Below are 15,015 nucleotides of genomic sequence, written 5' to 3'. Positions count from 1 at the left end.
AAAAGCCGCTTGAATTCATCATGATAAGCCCACTTGGTTGACACTGTAATGTGCAATTTATAGCTATTTTCCCCTGCGAAGCAATGATTTTCACCAGTAAATCATTTAAGCATGGGAAAAAACCAGATCATTCCGGAACACTCGACCCAATAGGCTTTACGCATGCGCACTAGCGGACTGCAGTCAAAAAGCAAAGAAGTTCCGTCCACTAAAACCGGTTTAAGCCAGATAGACAGAGTGAGCTTTACACTCAGATGGTATTCCTCCGCACTGCGCATCTGACGTCACTTTTGTTGTTGTTTGAAAAGAACATGATGAATCACCCTGTGACCGTTGCCAATTTCAGAAATAGACAAAATTCCTTAAAAATGATTTCCCGTCTTCAACTTGTAATTTTTTTTATAGCTCATTGCATGTTTTATAGTTCATCTTTTTGTTTAACATAAGGTTTAAGACCAACAATATGTCCAGTATATTATTTTTAACTTTTTAAGACACAATACCATGAAGCCGTGTCGTTTGTTTTAGATTTCCCACATCATTTCGGCAATAAATGACACAATATTAATAAAAAAGAAAACATAGCGAGTTATCTTGTTCTGAAATAAAACACAGTTTTAAATGGAACTACTTTTTCACATAGCGGAAGAAGCGAGTGAAGGGCCGGCTCACAACTGTCCATAAAAGCCGAGGCAGCGTCGCTACTTTTCACAAGACGGGGTGAGGCGCGGAAGAAGGCAGGGAGGTCTCGTTGATTTGGTGATATGTTTTCGTACTCTTGTCATACTTCTGACCATATTTAAATAACAGTTGTTTGGCAACCTTTTTCGTTTTAAAACGTACAACTTTTAAGAATTGAGTGCAGTTTTTTTTGCGATTTTCTGTATTGAAGGTTTTCTTCATATATTTTTTTACAAGAATATGTCATAAAACTTCGCTTATTTTACTTTGCTTTTGAAGAAACAGTCGCCCTGATATTGGTATATATGACTAGATTAGCTGTTTTTAGAAACAACATTTTATACAATAGTCTTTATTGTACTACTTGAGTAAGCCAGTAGGCCTAGAGTCAACTCAAGGCCTAAGCAAAAAAACCGACATGATGGCCATGCTCGCAAGTTTTGAGCTAGTTTTGAGAAGTTTATTTTTATTTCATCGAAGTATTTCTGAAGTGACTTGACACGAAATAGCCATTTTATATGCATTTTTTTTAACATCTGGACGTTAGCACGTCGACGCCTTGACAAAATGGCGAGCAGCTGTTACGTAGGGAGCACGAGCCTGTTAAATAAACGTATTTGCGACCAGATGCTATAAATGCTTCTACTACGCTTTGTATCTGAAAACCTTAAGCAGATCAAACCATTGCCAGAAATGTTCACCAGAAAAATATTGAGTAAAAAAAAAAGGACGCCGGCTCACGCTGCCGATACTAAGAAAAAAAAATGATTCAATGAAGGTTTAGTGAGTGTTTCATTGGAAGAAAGACATCAAATCCTGATACAGCACTACCTGATTGTAATCGAAGTTTTCTTTCAATACCTGAAGTATTTCAACTGTCAGTTAGAGTTTAGAAATGATTTATCAACGCAACGATGACGCACTTATGAGTGCTAGAATGACGCATCGAAGTGATTGCTAATGGACTGAGTCAAATGCTGTGACTTATCACGAGTCGTGTTAATGGAGCTTAGTTATTTTATGTTCTTAATATATCTCAGAAGACCGAAGATAAGTCTGAAGGAGAGGATAAATGGACTGCGTTTAATTAGTTATCCAGCGAGGACCTAGCTCTTAGATATCTACGGATGGAAGAAATCTGCAGCAAAGGCCAGGACCAGATGGCGAGCCAGGCAGAAGCGAGAGGGGAGCCAGGGAGGATCAGAGGGCACAGAACAGGGAACAGAGGCAAGCTGAGAAGCGCAGCAGTATCCAGAGGGGAGCGAGAGATCCACAAGGCAGAGTAGCGTCAGAACCACGTTTGCCACAAGGGGGAGACTCAGCTGTTCTAGATCAGACAAGCCAAAGATGGGTATCCAGCAGCAGAGAAAGAAAGTGGTCTTACAAGCAGAGTATCAGGGGGTCATCGCCATAGCATCTAAAAGTCATGATGAGCACGTTTGGTTTGTATGGGTAGCGGTATTCTGTGCAATCACGATTTCAGTAGTTTGCCTTTCAGAACACATTTGCTCGCGACGCTCTGTTCTTTCCTTTTCAGGCATGGTGAGTGACAATGTATGAAATTGCCCCGTGTCGTCTGTCCCATTGTTGGCCAAGTCTGATTGCAACCGAGATGAATGCTGTTAGTGTGCTGTGGAGATGATCGTCCTTAATCAACCACGCCCCGCTGCGTTCAGCTGTAGGCTTGTGGAAAAGTCGTCGTCTCTGTTTGCGCTTTAAATCCAGTAGGTCTGGCCAAGGAAGCAATCCAAATATGAAGGGTTAATCGGAGTTGAAGTTACCCTGCGTCCCCCTACATGACAACTACCTCTGCTGCCACAACCACTGCATCCGACGTTTGGTCCCAGGGCAGCTGCGTATGGTCTGCCGGTAAAATTTTGTCGTGTATATGCATGAGTCTTAATATTAAAAAGGAGCAACTGCTCCCAGTTTAAGAGTAAATGCGCTTTTGCCTAAGTGCGCTATTGTCAAACTAATAACGCTAGTAATGTAAATATACAGATTTTGCAAATGCAGTTTCAAAAGTAGTTTTTGTAGATGTATTATGTAATCTTATTGCACAGTGTATGGTTCTTGGGGTTGGGGAGGGGCAAATGCGTTTCTCGAGTTCTCTTTCCCACAGGCTCAGGGCACATTAAAGGCGATCTAAACCAAAGGGATACCAAGCTGTTCTGTGGACCCTTTTAGAATCCATTTGTTGACTGCTCTGTAAAGGTTCTAGTAAAGCCTCAAGGAAAGCCTCTGCTTTGTTGGGATTTAGGAAGGTACCTCATTGGATTTGTATTAATTGGATTTGTGATCCATATATTCTATTTTGTTTTTTCAATATTGATTGTTTGGGTTGTCATGGGCATTAGGGTGGGAGGGGTGCGGGCAGTTAACCCAAATCTTTTCCTAGAATTTGCAGCTTATCAAAGCGGCTTTATTAAGGGTGGCAATGGCTTGAATAGTCCAGTATGGGGGAAGGAGCCACCAGTGTGTCTGCCAGTGGATGAGCGCCCTGTTTCAAGCCTTCCATGGCAACTAGACCAGCGATTACATCTGGGGTAACATGGCATGGGATCCATTTACTTAACCCATCAATTTTGTCTCCATATTGAGTAGTATGTTGATATTGGTTGTATGTTAGAAATTTTCCATGGGGTTTGTGGATCTGTGGGGGGGTACTGCTTAATTTTGACTCTTACAGATTTAATCAAACCCTCAAAGAACCGAGCTGGTGGTCCAACCGATATCCGCTGCCCTTCCCCCATCGCTAACAGCGCAAAGCTACTTCAATAGAGGCCCAGGCGCTTGTAACGTTTTCTAATGGCAAGTAATGGGTATTCTTGTAAATGGCACTCATCTGCTTTTGTCTGTAATTGTATTGTAGTTTAATACAATTTAATGACTAAGTGTATCAGCAGTCATTGTATTGGTTCCTCCTTGTTTGGTTGATTTTTGTATTTAGAAGAGAGGGGTTTGTGTAGGCTTTCTTTTCCTCCCCTTTGCATTTTTCAGTGTGCAGTGTCCCTGAATGCTTTCAACTGAAGATGTCATCCTAACATTTGTATGTAAAGATTTGCTTTCGCATCAATCCACTTCAGCCTCTTTGGTCACGTAAGGTCATTAAGCAAGTCCATTTTGTTCCTAACCCATTTTTTAATAGTCCATCATAAATGTAAGATGTGTGGGTAAGAACTTATGAATTAGCTTTGTAAAGTGTACATTCCTGTAACTGTTTACATTTTCCTTTAATAAATACATAGTCTGTTGTGATTGAAATATTTTGGTATGCATTTTGTTTTTTGGGGAATGTGTGGGGCTTTCTTGGGTATTTCTTTATGCCTTTTCAGGTATGAGTTTAAAGCTTGCTGCTTATTGTAGAGCTGGGATGCCAGGGCTTCATGTCAACTTTTTCAAGATGGAGAGGCAGATAAGTCCAGTCCTACAGCTGTGCTCATGTCAAAGGAGGAAAGGCAAAAATATACTGATTAATTGAGAATCTTATGTATGCATTACATTTGTAGTCATTTGGTTGAAGCTGTAATGGAAGTCTATCTCGTTTTAATAAATCTTTTTTTTTTTTTACTCCTAGTCATGTGTTGTAGGGGTGGGTGTAGGGCTCTTGTTTTTGCCATTTTTGGTCTTTCAGAATCTTACAAAGACATATGAAGAATGCCACCTATTGGATGATAGGACCCGAAATCGCCCCACCAAACGCGTCTTCAGGCAGGACAGTTTGTTAAATTACTCTAGATTGGAAATTGTTCATAGTGGTTTAGTATCCAGTCACTATTCCCTGCACAACTGTGTGGGATAATAAAGTTGCTTTACAAATGTATAGCAGTAGTCTCCTTTTTAACTGTTGCACAACTGTGCTCCAGGCTCCAAATTTAAAGTGGCTGGAAAAGTTGCGCAACTGTGCAGCTTTATTTGGAAAAGAACTGTGTGCTCAAGTTATCTGGAAAAGATGTGTTTGGGCGGGGAGGCCTCTGCACTTTCTTTCTCTTCTGCAGAAATATCAAGCCACCTGTATGGTGAAAAGTACATGTCGTCGTCCTGTGGAGTCTATAGTAACCAGGTGTCTGAATTTTCTATTAATTATAGAATTCTCATGCCGTGCCTTCTAAACCTCAGTATCATCATTCACCAGTGCTTCAGAAGCTCTTATTTTTATGCATCATGCACTTCTGTTTCTCTACTTCTCTTAACCCTTTAGTTGAGTCATAACAGTTAGTATTGCAATTGGTGTGGTGGAAGTGTTTGTGTAGCAGCTCTTTGTTTCAGATCACTCGTGTGTCCCCTTCTCAACTGCGCCTGAATGCAAGGCTGTCTGTGAACCGTTTCATGCTGAGTGTCTGCAGTTGAATGAATGCCGATCCGAATCCCCCTTCTGTGCGCTTGACGGCTTTGTCCAAACCTCGGGAACCTGCATCGAAACCCTTCTGTGTCTGCGCGTCTTCGCTGTTTTTCTCTTCTTTTTTTTAGGTAAATTTCACTTAGAGCAAATTGTCTTGTCGTCTGGGAGAGCCCTAACTGCCTGATGGAACACTGGCAAATCCAGTCACTCTGATCAAGCTCAGGCTTATTGTGCTGCTAATTGAGCATCGCTCTGCTGCTATCTGCTTTAAGTTCATAAAATTGATCTTCTGTATGGGTAGGACAAGCCTTACTCCTTTCTTAAATTATGTATGTACATAACCATAGCACTAAGATTTCAAAGTCAAATCCAATGCAAGTGTTTGGAATTTGGAAGCTTTGGGGAGGGGTGGGGCAGGGCAACACTCTCTCTTTTCAGGTATGCTGTTGTGATTCTTTATTGGGATTTGAGCTGTAACATTGGAGTTGATGGATGTACTTGCAACAAAGCTATCCTAAGTAACTAATATTTGCATTTCGTTTCTAACTTGACATATGATAAAAATACTTTGGGGATGGGGGGGGGGGGGCTTGTAAACCATTTCTGTCTTTCTCATTGCAGCTGTAGGCTTAAACTTTTGAACTCTGAACTTGGAAGAATTTGGTGTGAAGCCTTGCTGGCTGAAGATAAGTTTATACACCTTTTTAGAGATTATGAAAATGAGAATAGTATGGAAAGTGGGGGGGGGGGGGACCCATGAAGCTTCTGTCTAGTTACAGGACTGGCAAGTACAAACATGATAATTTGTTCCGACCACGTTGGTGGAATATTGAAACCCAGATTGTGTGGTGGTAAATGACATTTCAAATTATTTACTTTTTTCTTGGGAGGGGGGGTGGATCTAAACTCTTCTCTTTGTGTTTCAGCTTTTAAATAGGATCGCGTCACATCTGAATACAAGTGCAGCCTTATACAAGATGTCTCTGTTCAGAGAATTGTTTTAGTAGAAGACTTTTGAAAATTACTTCTCGGAGCATAGAAACACTACCAATGTTTGAAGAAATTTTACTGCGATTGAGGGCAAACCTGCAGTCATATTTATTTTAAGGCTAATGAAGAGAAAATTCAAAACCTAATGGTGTTGTAGAGCAGTAGGTTTGAGGTTTTTCTTTTCCTGAGGGAACAATCTTCATTGTTTCTTCAGGTTTTGCTTTTTAACCTCCTAAGAAAAAAAGCAAAAGACTCCGGTGGAGGCACTCCTGATTTTCAGGATGGGGTTCGATTCCCTGCGGTGTCTTTGCTTGTCTAACCTCTGCTCAAACAATACTCTTAACTTTTGTATAGGGAGAGCATTTATGAATTCTAGTTGGGGCTTATCAATTAAACACATTCTATTTAAGTGGGTGAAAATATTTTAATGTGCTTGTGAATTTGTTTGCCCATGACCTGATGTCATCTTTTTTTGCCTCAGCTAAAGAGTACTTGACATCTGTGTTAACCCAACATTGTTTTATATAAACCATTTGTTTTTTTTTTACTTTTTGATTTGTAACCGTTTTAATTTGCAAGCTAAAGTGTTTTTTTTTTGAGACTTTATAGACATTAGAGCTGATTTTTCTTTCAAGTTGCAGAAATAATTTGGATTCAAAGTAATGGCCAACATTATCCAATCACTGCCAACTATGGTAAAATATGATTTTTGCATTATAAAAATGAAATTGATGTAAATCCATTTGTCATGTCTACCAAACATTTTGAGTGGTCCAAACATCTGAAGCATGAAACTGAATTTTAAGATTGAGTGCTCTTTGCTCCATATAAGGCAATAGGATGCACCCTTGCTCCCCATTTAGTGAATGACAATCTCCAGTGTGCTGCACTGGTCTCGGAACAGTTTAAAATGCACCTTGTTTTCATCCTGACTCTGCAAAGCCTCCAAACAAATTTTTTCAGCTTTTGGATGAACCCTTTGGTTCTCAAAGTGTAAATGTATAGGAATGCATTTACTAATGTTAAAGAATATAACCGTATTGTACAGATAATAATAAAATATAAAATTAGGGCTGTCTATTTAACGTGTTAAAAATTCAGTGTGATTTTAATTTTATTAAAAATAACTCGTTAAAATAATTAATCACAATTCCCCCGGATTGCAATAAGGAAGATTCCTGAGAAATGCTAGCTTGTAGTACAACCGGTTTACTCCAGAGGGCAGTAAGTGACACTTCAGCTGTGTGGTAATGTGCAGTTTATGCAGTGAAGAAAACAACCATCCAGCAGACACACAACACAGACATGCGTTACGTTATTGCAGTCAAAACAAGAGCCCAAATTCTAACTAGGGGATCTCAAGCTGTGTTTTGAAGTTTTAAAATATATTTAACTTATTTTTAGTGATCTTTGACGCAACACACCCAAGATGCTATTCCAAGCATGTCTGACGCTTGTTGAAATTGATGGGTCCTTAAACAAGCCCTCATATCTCGAACTGATTGACAAATTCACTTGTGAAATGGATTGCTGTGAACTGTGTGCCAATGATTGACTTATGATCCATAATATGGTAGTAAAAAATACATTGTATTCTAAAGCTGTTTTTGTATTGTCTTATCAATTATTAACTCTTGTAAAGAATTACAAGAATGTAATGCATTTTAATTATCTGAACATATTTAAAGATCATTATGTATAATTATTTCATTTATATATTTAAGTATTGTTATATGAGGGGCTTTCTCAGCAAATATCTGTATATGCGATTAATTAATCGGGACACCATGTAATTAGATTAAAATTGTTAATCCATTGACAGCCCTAATTCAAATTAATTGAAATGACCCACAGATGTGATAATGTCGATATGTTTTGAATTTTTGATCTTTATTAGCTGGATCTTTTTCTTTTTGCATATCAAGTGAAACTTCAACAGACACTTCTCCAACAGTTTTCAATAAAAACAAATGAAAAGCAAAAAAAAAAAAAACAAGGAGGTTTCTTACAAGAGGCACTTTTAATTTTTTTTACACTTCTACTGGCAAGGCACTTCACTGAAATAAATCTCATGCTGTTGATGCGTGATGCATTGTGGCAGAAGGTTAACCCTTAAATGACAGTGTAGAGTCTTGTGAAATGTTCAGTCCGTTTTAATTCATATAAATTATGCATTGCGTGTAGTGAAGCCAAAATACAGCGTCCACACATGGATGTTGGGTTGAACGAAGTTAATTCAATGTTCAGAGTCTGCAAATACTGCAGTTGCCACTTGTAGTATGCAGAAAACTGACTGAAACTAGTCATAAAAATGGCATTAGCTAAGAAGTACAGAATGTCTTGGAATATCATATTTGGAAGAGAATTTATTTGAATGCAAATTAATAGAATTAAATCTGAATCTGCAGGTTTGCACCTCCAAAATGAATGTGTGAAGCCACTCTTACACTGAAAACATTTCATGATCATCTTGTGTGTGTGTGATGACCGAGAGGAGCACTCTGAAGTGTGCAGCACATACAGACTTTTAATTTAATCACATCTTTACGGGGATAAATATCACACTGGACCATGTAGCGAACTGCTTATCTGGAGTAGGGCTGGGGGATATGTTGTAAATTATTTCTCCGCCTATTGACTGTATTCCATATATACACTCACCTAAAGGATTATTAGGAACACCATACTAATACTGTGTTTGACCCCCTTTTGCCTTCAGAACTGCCTTAATTCTACGTGGCATTGATTCAACAAGGTGCTGAAAGCATTCTTTAGAAATGTTGGCCCATATTGATAGGATAGCATCTTGCAGTTGATGGAGATTTATAGGATGCACATCCAGGGCACGAAGCTCCGGTTCCACCACATCCCAAAGATGCTCTATTGGGTTGAGATCTGGTGACTGTGGGGGCCATTTTAGTACAGTGAACTCATTGTCATGTTCAAGAAACCAATTTGAAATGATTTGAGCTTTGTGACATGGTGCATTATCCTGCTGGAAGTAGCCATCAGAGGATGGGTACATGGTGGCCATAAAGGGATGGACATGGTCAGAAACAATGCTCAGGTAGGCCGTGGCATTAACGATGCCCAATTGGCACTAAGGGGCCTAAAGTGTGCCAGGAAAACATCCCCCACACCATTACACCACCACCACCAGCCTGCACAGTGGTAACAAGGCATGATGGATCCATGTTCTCATTCTGTTTACACCAAATTCTGACTCTACCATCTGAATGTCTCAACAGAAATTGAGACTCATCAGACCAGGCAACATTTTTCCAGTCTTCAACTGTCCAATTTTGGTGAGCTCTTGCAAATTGTAGCCTCTTTTTCCTATTTGTAGTGGAGATGAGTGGTACCCGGTGGGATCTTCTGCTGTTGTAGCCCATCCGCCTCAAGGTTGTGTGTGTTGTGGCTTCACAAATGCTTTGCTGCATACCTCGGTTGTAACGAGTGGTTATTTCAGGCAAAGTTGCTCTTCTATCAGCTTGAATCAGTCGGCCCATTCTCCTCTGACCTCTAGCATCAACAAGACATTTTCGCCCACAGGACTGCCGCATACTGGATGTTTTTCCCTTTTCACACCATTCTTTGTAAACTCTAGAAATGGTTGTGCGTGAAAATCCCAGTAACTGAGCAGATTGTGAAATACTCAGACCGGCCCGTCTGGCACCAACAACCATGCCACGCTCAAAATTGCTTAAATCACCTTTCTTTCCCATTCTGACATTCAGTTTGGAGTTCAGGAGATTGTCTTGACCAGGACCACACCCCTAAATGCATTGAAGCAACTGCCATGTGATTGGTTGATTAGATAATTGCATTAATGAGAAATTGAACAGGTGTTCCTAATAATCCTTTAGGTGGGTGTACATATCTCTAATTATGTATTTGCTCTAAAATGGCTCAAAATCTATTTTGTTTTTTATCTGAGGAACAATAATTTCATCCAAATGTAGACAAGTACAAACATTTTATAGACACTAAATTGAAATCAATTAATTTTTTCATTAAATAAACACAATGGAGAATGAAATTCAATCATTTTCAATGATATGCACTTTATATTTCATTTACAATGATGCATAGTAGCTTAATAAAAAGCATTATTTACCTTCAACTGAGGTTCAAAAATGAGTCAGCAAAGTGTCTTTGTACACTTGGTTCATTCACAAAAATATATTTGTAAAAACATTTGAACATTGCATAATACTAAATTATCACTGTGAGGTGTCATGTTTATTATAATATAATGCTGAATTATTATTCTGATTATTAGAATTTTGTTACACAAAAGCAATATATTTCTGTCCTGTTTACTTACCTGGGGCTTTTATTTTGACAGAAAATATTGATAAGTGTATTTGATATTTTGCAATGTTTTGCATTTCCTGAAACGCTATAATCTTCTCCTTTTCTGTAATTCTGTCCCGCTTTTGAAGATTTGTATAATAACGTATAACTGTTACTTAAGTTTGGATTTGTACGAATTCTTGAACCTGCATTTCTTTGATTTCACAATGCACGAAAACTGATCCGAGAGTGCCACCACGTGCGCGCATACAGGTCAGTGCGTCATGCCGGGTTCACACATCCTCCGTGAGCGTCCATATTAACCGATGACACCACAAGCGTGAGTCGCGAGGTAACTCTTCCCAGACACGGAAGTGAGCGGACCGTTTCGCCGTTGATCCTATTTTTGCCATGCAGCTCATGCTGAGCTCAGCGGCTCTGGGTGCAATACAACACTATAATACACAGGAGAATGTAGAAAAGACACAAGCAAAAAATTATTCAAACTGAACTTATACTACACTTAAATTTATATTTCTGCATGCAAGTAAACTCCATAATATAACATCATAAAGGAAAGAATTTATATACTGCCCCTTTGCCTTTCTGTGTATATAGGTGTACAGCCATGGCCAGAAGTTTTGGCAGTGACTAATTGTGTTTTGCGAAGTTTGCTGCTTCGGAATTTGTAAAGTGTTTTTTTCACATGTTTCTATGGTATACTGGAAAACAATGATAAGCATTTCATAAGTTTTAAAGGCTTTTATTGGCAAAAACATTCAAAATATGCAGAGTCAATATTTACAGTGTTGACCCTTGTTCTTCATAACCCCTGCAATTTGCTCTGGCATGCTGGATATCAGCTTCTGGGCCAAATCCTGACTGATGACGATCCATTCTTGACTTATTAGTGCTCGGAGTTGATCACAATTTGTGGGCTTCTGCTTGTCCACTCGCCTTTTGAGGATTGAGCACAGGCTCTCTATGGGATTATGATCCGGGGAGTTGCCTTGCCACGGATCCAAAATTTCAATGTAATGATCTCCGAGCACTTCATTATCACTCTTGCCTTGTGATATGGTGCTCCATTATGCTGGAAAATGCACAGATCAACACCAAATTTCTCCTGGATCGTTGGGGGAAGTTGCTCTTTTAGGACGTTTTAATACATTCTTTATTCATGCCAGTGTTTTTGAGCAGAATTGTGAGAGCCCACTCCCTTGGATGAAAGCAACCCCATACATGGATGGTTTCAGGATGCTTCACTGTTGGCACTGAGTGCGATAACCTCTAATCGCGACAACGAGGAGGTTACCCCATGTGACCCTAGCTAGCCTCCCTAGCAACTGGACCAATTTGGTTGCTTAGGAGAGCTGGCTGGAGTCAGTCAGCACCCCCTGGATTCGAACTCACGACTCCAGGGTTGGTAGTCAGTGTCAATATTCGCTGAGCTATCCGGGCCCCTATTAAATAAAAAAATTGGCATAGGACCCCATAGATAACTTTATTTTCTGCGCAGAAGTAATGCTGCTTCTCGCAGAAGAGACGCGGCCAATGTGAACGTCCAAGACAACCGCCCCGCTTACGGAGGATGTGTGAACCCGGCGTCACGCAGACCATGTTTATCTGTCTTTAAATCACTGTCTTTTGTGGATTTAATAATCACAAATGACCAACTCACCATTTTGATGTAATTGATTAATTGCACAGCCCTGAAGCATTGTGAAATTAGTCTACTGATGCTCTCTTTATGAAACTTAATGGACAATTAAAAGCACTTTAAATTCATCATAATATTCACAATATCGGTCAGTTTTATATCATCAGCAAAATTATCTCGGATTATAAAGTTAATATTCAATATATCGCCCAGTCCTAATTTCTGGTGGTGAGAAACCACCATCAAAAATGCTAAATAAAAGATTGATTTAAATTGACGCATTTATTTTTGCTCTATTACACTTGTCTGGCACATAAATGTCCTGGGAAATTGTGCCTTGAAAAGAGTTGGAACCCTATCTGTTCCTTATTGCATAGCTCTGCATTATCCTTTGGGAAAAGAACAAACTATGTAGTCTTTTTTTTTTTTTTTTTTTTTTTTAATTGGTTTTAATACCACCATCAACTGTAGGGGACAATTTGTTAAATTCTTGTTGGTGCTGGCCACTATATACCTGGCTCCCAACTCTCCCCTTTAATATCACATTGAATTAGTTTATCTATCAGGTTAATGGTTTAAACAAACATGGCTAAACACAGATTAATTGGATCCATGTGCAAAACTTTGTTTTTTTTTAATCTACTGTACATCAGAATTTGATAGAATTCATAATAGTATTTGTGAAACTGGACTTCAGCTAAAAGTCAGAAGTTAAAAGTTGCCCTTGGAAATATGAAAATAATATTTGTACTGTATATCACAGGCTGCTGTTAGATCCAGTTAATTTCTTACTGGATTTCTGTCAGGAGATATTAGATTTTTGTCTGGTATTCAAAGGCTGTCTCTCGTTTGGAAGGATGTGTCCTCCGAAGGTCGCATTTCTCGACCGCATATGTCATCGAGGCTGTCTCGTTTCAGAAAAGAGAGTAGGACACTGCGAATGTGACCTTCTTTTACAGGAATTCGGAGCATGCATGAGGTGTATCCTTCGTGGGCACTCACAACCCAGAATTCTTTGCTTCAACGGAAATGTCTTTATGCCAATTTGACTTTCTTTTTCTCACTCAAAGTGCTCATGCTTGTTATAGAGTGGCGTGCTGTCATAGCAATCATGTTATGTTCCGTTTTTCCTTATTTGTCCTACAAAGGCTGTGTCGTTTAAACAAGGCTTGTTTACTCTTGCCTTTAAAGGATGTGTCCTATCTAGCATGCAGCCTTCCAAACCAGACACAGCCAAAGTCATGTTAACTCTTACAGCAAAGAGACAGACAGGAGATGAAGAAGCATTAGTAAACATGAGCAGAAATGTTTTTAAAATCTTAGTTGAGTCAGTCTGACTTGTTCCACACCAGCACAATTCAACAATGAGTTTTTTGTAACAAGCAAAGGGAGTGGGAAATTTCTGCTGCTCAGCATTGTCTTGTGACCTTGAAATGGAGTCCACCTCTTATCTCTAATTTTTGAAGACAATATAGCACAACATAAGGTTAAACAACAATTGCAAAACATTTCAAGAAACAATACATATCGAAAAGTAAAATAAATAGGTCAATAATAAACTAATATAATTAAATGAATAAATATTAATAAAATAATAAAAATCAAACATCACACACAGGTTGCTTTTAAGAAACTTAAATTAGATCTTTAGATCCTTCACTATGGATAACGATGGCAGTCAATCACATGTAAGTGGTCCCCAGCATCAGTATCGCCACCTCTCAGGTCTCGAAAATGATCCTACAGCTTGTATGGATTCAGTAAAGATTTAAACAATTCTGTATAGAATTAAACAACGATCCGCAATGCGCACACCGAAGTATAATTTGGCCTTAAGCAGTCAGAGTAATATGTTCACACTGAAAATGCAACTAATAGAAGTGCAATACGAGTAAATGGATGTAGTACTACAATCAAAATAACGGAGTGTGGAAAGTTGGACACTTTATTCCCTCAATGGCCGCGGCTTGCCTTACATAGCAGATGGAACGGATTAACCTGGATGTGACGTTGGCTTGACAAATGATAATAATGGTGAATGTGGCAACTAGCGAAACTTCTGTAAAGAAAGCACTTGCAAATGTGAAGTTGATGATTTACCATCACCCCACGTTGTGTGAATATGTACATTATTTCAGATAAAAGAGTTGGGCAGGGTTTGGCTAACATGCTTAATCTAGTGGCAACACATTGCGTGCGTTTGAAACGTCACTTCTGTCAGCTGAAAAATAGTGATTGCATCTGTGTAGTAAAAACATTTAGTGTTCTATTTGTTGTGCACAAATTCATACACTACATGGCTGAGTGCATACTGCACGTCATTTGGGACACTGACGTTCCTCTTTGTGTCCCCGGAAGAAAGTCATGCGGATTTGGAACAACATGAGGGTGAGTAAATGGTGACAGAATTTTCATTTTGGGGTGAACTGTCCCTTTAACTGCCAGATATCTGCAGCTTTTATTTGCTTAAAGGAGAGTAGAAAGTTGCCGATAACGGCATATCCAATAAAAAAAGATGTACTATTTGCAAACGTTACTTAAAATCTCTGGAAAGATCCCGGTCGTGTTACTGCGAGTGTCCGGTCCGTCACTAACACTGATATATATATATATATATATACACACTCACCTAAAGGATTATTAGGAACACCATACTAATACTGTGTTTGACCCACTTTCGCCTTCAGAACTGCCTTAATTCTACATGGCATTGATTCAACAAGGTGCTGAAAGCATTCTTTAGAAATGTTGGCCCATATTGATAGGATAGCATCTTGCAGTTGATGGAGATTTATGGGATGCACATCCAGGGCACGAAGCTCCCGTTCCACCACATCCCAAAGATGCTCTATTGGGTTGAGATCTGGTGACAGTGGGGGCCATTTTAGTACAGTGAACTCATTGTCATGTTCAAGAAACCAATTTGAAATGATTCGAGCTTTGTGACATGGTGCATTATCCTGCTGGAAGTAGCCATCAGAGGATGGGTACATGGTGGCCATAAAGGGATGGACATGGTCAGAAACAATGCTCAGGTAGGCCGTGG

This window comes from Xyrauchen texanus, chromosome 23, assembly GCF_025860055.1.
Source record: "Xyrauchen texanus isolate HMW12.3.18 chromosome 23, RBS_HiC_50CHRs, whole genome shotgun sequence".
Lineage (NCBI taxonomy): Eukaryota > Metazoa > Chordata > Actinopteri > Cypriniformes > Catostomidae > Xyrauchen > Xyrauchen texanus.
Note: the sequence above shows the minus strand (reverse complement) of the source record.